The 4,745-nt window shown below is 43.0% G+C and overlaps 1 long non-coding RNA gene across 1 annotated transcript; it reads left to right on the top strand.

Moving 5' to 3' along the window:
- Positions 1-917: 917 nt before the first annotated feature.
- LOC311064745 lies at positions 918-2,094 on the top strand. Its single transcript, XR_014602747.1, has 3 exons — positions 918-1,021; positions 1,183-1,301; positions 1,476-2,094. It is a non-coding gene; the product is annotated as an uncharacterized lncRNA (long non-coding RNA).
- Positions 2,095-4,745: the final 2,651 nt, after the last annotated feature.

Raw genomic sequence — 4,745 nt, 5'->3', positions numbered from 1 at the left:
CTTTATTCTTCTTATTCCTTGTCTTTGTATTGGTATTGTTTGTGTTGGAGCGCCTCAGTGCGGCTGCAGAGTTCATGTGCAACCTCTTCCAGAGAGAGATAGAGACACTAGAAACTCTGCTGGAGACACATAACAAATTGTGTAGACTTGGCCCTTTGAAATAAAATGTATTTTGGCCCAAAAAAAAAAAAAGTTTTCTTTTTTTTTGCATTAGTCGACTGCCAGTCGACTATTGGCAATTAGTCGCCAATTAGATTCGACTAAACAAATCCTTAGTCGGGGAGAGGCCTACTAAATGCTAAACAAAAACAAAGTTATAACAAATAATAATAGTTAATATCCCTTATTTATCACATATGTGACTATTATGGGCTTTTTGAGTAATGGGGTACTACTGGCGAGAGTGCCGATAAACGGGCGGGCTGGGACCAAAATCCAGCCCTGGCATTTTGGTCCGAACCGGCGCACCGCCCCCGGACCGTTTTGCCAACGGGGGGGGGGGGGGGGGGGGGGGGGGGTCCCTGCCGATAAACAATGCGGCCCCCCTGCCGATAAACAATGCGGCCCCCCAGAGTGATTGAGGAAATTTTGTGGCCCTCACCATCTACAAAGTTGCCCACCCCTGTCCTAGGATATACTAGCGCTTTTTCTGCCCGTCATCCTCCACCCTTCACATATCATCATTTTGAAGCTTAGGCTACTTAGGCGACTAACCAAGGGGCAACTTGAAGACCTGTTGAGTGTTGTTCAAGTGTGTATTTGCACTTCGTGAAGAAAAAAAAGCTGACATGGCCAACGAGCTCAACTACATATTCTCCCACGCCCAAGTTCCCAAAAATAATCTCCTGGTCACTAGTTGGTGTACAAATTGAATGAACACTGGGGATTTGACTGTGTACGTTGTCCTCTTGCGTGTCTAGGACCAGCTGTGTGGGCGAGATCCCACCCTCGTCGATGACCATCCTGACCGAGCTCACCCAGCTCAGCAAGACGACCAACGCCATTCAGCTGAATGAAAATGGTATGTGGCTACAGCACACATACAAAGATGCCCCATGTGAAACCGTTAAGTCACCACTTAATCATTAAGGGGTGACTTAGCAGGATGCATTAAGGTTTAATGCGTCCTGCAGCAGCTATATTAATTCATGACCAACTGAAAATAATTTTACACTCCCCCAGGTGCTGATAGCCTCCCACCTGCCCTCCTATGAGCTCAGGCACAACCAGGTGGCCTACACTTGACGGACAGCACTTCAAACTCAGGGTGGAGCGACAGCACCTGACAGTTCATGTCATAGGTATGGTATGAGCTCAATACCCCCACCCCCCCCCCCCCCACCCCCCCCACACACACACACACACACACACACACACACACACACACACACACACACACACGCAATGCATGCATGCTCCATCAGCTGTGTAGACTTCATGTTATGTCTTACCTTGTCTCTTGTATGTTTTTACAGGACTGTTCAAGTCTCTGAAGTGGTCAATGAAAGGCTTCAAACCTTAATGGTTGTTATAGTGCACTTTTTCGAGGCAGAAGCTCTACTGCCCATTATACTCGAGAAGGTGAAGTTTGCCACAGGACGCAATGAGGACTATGTCAAACAGGCAGTGGCACCAGAGGAGGGCCAGAAAAAGGTGTTGGATGACAAAACAGATTGTAAAATGTAGGCATTTAGCAGATGCTCTTTTTCAGACTGAGAGCAAATATGACAGTTTAGCCGGTGAATTTGAAAGACGCATGCATGAATGCTTCTTCTATCTAACCATTTGCAAAATGTGTCAGTTCAAGAACTGACATGTACCAGGTGCAGGCACTGAGGGTCCGTATAGTAGACCTGCCAGAAGCATCCAAGACGCCACTGTGGCCATCAAAGAGTTTTCATTTTCTATTGTCAGGCTGTGGCCATGGTTGGAGCCCATCTCTGCCACTTGTATGAAGAAGAACAAGAGAAGTTTCACTCGGTCATCACAGATGCAGAGTGAGGCATCAAGCTGCATGGGCAAATAAGGGGTTTGTGTTGTAGATGAAAACCACAGTTTGATATTCACTTGCTTATTTCATATATAGTATTTTAACATGGCTGCACTTTTGGAAATCACAAGCAGCAAGCTGTCTTTCTCAAATGTTGAAACAGGGCAACAGATATTTGGCCTATGTACATGGATTTCAGAACTTGCACTATTTAGTTTGTTTCAATGCCTGGGTAGAATGTGTTGCATGGTCAATTAATAAAAAAGACCGTTTGAATACAACACTGATGATGTTTCCAAGTTTGTGCATCAGTAGATGTTTTTGTTTACTGTAAACTGAGAGTGGGAGTACCGATGACATTCAGGAACAGACTGGGTGATGACATCTGGAGAGATGGAGGACAGATGAAGGAGGAGCCAGGCCCGGAGGCAACCCACAGTGCCTAGAGCCTCCTAGTGTCGCCAACACCTCCTGCTAATATGTCATCAGCCACCTTAACCCCCAATTAGCTCTGTCTCTAAACCTCCCCTCTAAGAGACCGTGGGGGCAGTAGCATGCCACTTGACACAGGCCGGGGTCGGTCTGATTAGCCTCGGTCGGGTCGCCTGGAGTGTTGCAAGACCCGAAACACCCAGTGAGTCCAGGAAAGAACACTGATGATGTGTCCAAGTTTGTGCATCATAGATGTTTTTGTTTACTGAATGTGTGTCAATTGTCTATAAAAGTGCATTTGAACGGTCAACTGAGATAACTTAAAGGTTTATTAGAAGCGATAATTGAGCCGGTCACTGAAATCACTTCACTGAAATCTGTCATGCTCGTCCCAGCAGAGTGATTCAAATTCAACAGCTAAGAAGTATCAGTAGCTCTCACTCTCGATAAAGCATATGATTCCAAATATTAACACCTCAGTCTACAGTCTTTCTATGCTTATGTGTTCAATAATGCTTATTTGTCCTAGTGTCTATGCTGACCTGGTCTTGGCTAGACACCTGTCACTCCCCTTCTCAGCTCATGTGTGATTAGAGCCTGACACTATAAAGAGGAGCTGTAGCCAGCTCTCGGCTATTCCCCCCCAGCAGAGCACAAGAGTTTATTGGTTCCCTTGACTATTTGTACTTTCTTTATTTCAGTTACGATGGGCTGATTGTAAGTGTTTTTAATGTTTGGTATGATTTTCGTTATTGGTTACTTTGTACTTTGTGTTTTGGTAGTTCATGGGAGTCTGGTGAAAGGACACAATTGTAACTTTAGAAATATAAATCAAGATTCTTTATGTAACTGCTGTCCCTTCAGACTCAGTGATTTCATTTCCCATAGAATGTGAGGACGTAGTCTTCTTCGTTTGCCACCTTCACCTTCTCGACGATGACAGGGAGTACTGCTTCTGCTTCGACAAAAGGACCCGCAGATTAACATGTATTTGTCCACAGACCCCCATCTGATAAGATTTGGTTTTAAATATACTTATTTTCAGGTTTGTGTGTGATTGTGTGCTAACAATGTGTGTTAACATAATTTATACACTAGTCTTGACTTTCTGTTTTGATTCAGATTACACAAACTAGGTATACCACCTGTTTGATGAATGTAACCGATATAGGGTGATGAGTTAAACAAAGGGGCTTTGAGGAATGTTCAGGATGATCTTATACAAGACCAGAGATGTAATATAGTTGGATGATTACATTATATGATAAGATGGCGGACAAGTTTCAAATAACTTGATCATTGAGAGACATCCTTTAAGGTGTGCATCTTTTTTGGAAGCATATATTCATTCTGTAGATTTATTATTCACTGTAACACCTAATACAAGGGCACAGAAATGTGGCAGTCATAGGGGTCTTAAACGTTTTCAGGCCAGGGACCCCCGTTGGGGGGTGGTACAGCATATATTGTATAATGCAGGGGTCTTCAACGTTTTCAGGCCAAGGACCCCCTAGCTGAGAGAGAGAGATGAAGCAGGGCCCCCTCTATATTGTATAGAATGGTGTTTCAGATATACTTTTGCTGCTCTTTTCTCCCTCTACACCTATAACTCTTAGTGCGAGGCGTTGTGAGCTTGTAGATCGGCTATTTTTGGCTAAAGTTCTCCTCAGAAAAGGGATGCTAGGGTTCAAGTGGTTACTATAAAAAAAGAAAAATCATATCACACAAAGATTTGGCGGACCCCTGTAATAACTCTGAGGACCCCCTAGGGGTCCCGGATATGTGTTTCATATGTATAGACATACGTACCATGTTGTGCATTCAAGCTATTCAAATAATAGATTAATATATTCATTCATATCCACTGCCATTAGTAAACATACTTTACTAACTGAGAAGAATGTAATACTATCAACAATCTACCACACTTTAAGTATATTTTGATACCGATACTTTTGTACTTTTACTCAAGTACATTTTCATTACCAGACTTGTACTTGTAACAGAGTGTTTCTACAATTGCATTATTGATATAATTGATTCATTGATATTCATAGTTAAATAAATATTACAGTGTATGTCTATTATTATTATTATTATTATTATTATTATTATTGCTGTTATATATTTCGCTAACTTCTTCTCTTTAACTTTTAAAGTAGTGAAATGACGTTTGCATTGAAAACAAATGTATCCGTTTTTGGTTTGTGCGCATGTGCGTGCTTGTAATTGTGTGTGTGTGTGTGTGTGTGTGTGTGTGTGTGTGTGTGTGTGTGTGTGTGTGTGTGTGGAAGGGGGGCGGGGCTTGTCGTGCTCGTGTCGT

This window comes from Gymnoscopelus microlampas, assembly GCF_963454915.1.
Source record: "Gymnoscopelus microlampas genome assembly, chromosome: 17".
Lineage (NCBI taxonomy): Eukaryota > Metazoa > Chordata > Actinopteri > Myctophiformes > Myctophidae > Gymnoscopelus > Gymnoscopelus microlampas.
The sequence above is the reverse complement of the archived record's forward strand: the minus strand, read 5'-3'. Positions and strand labels throughout refer to the sequence as shown.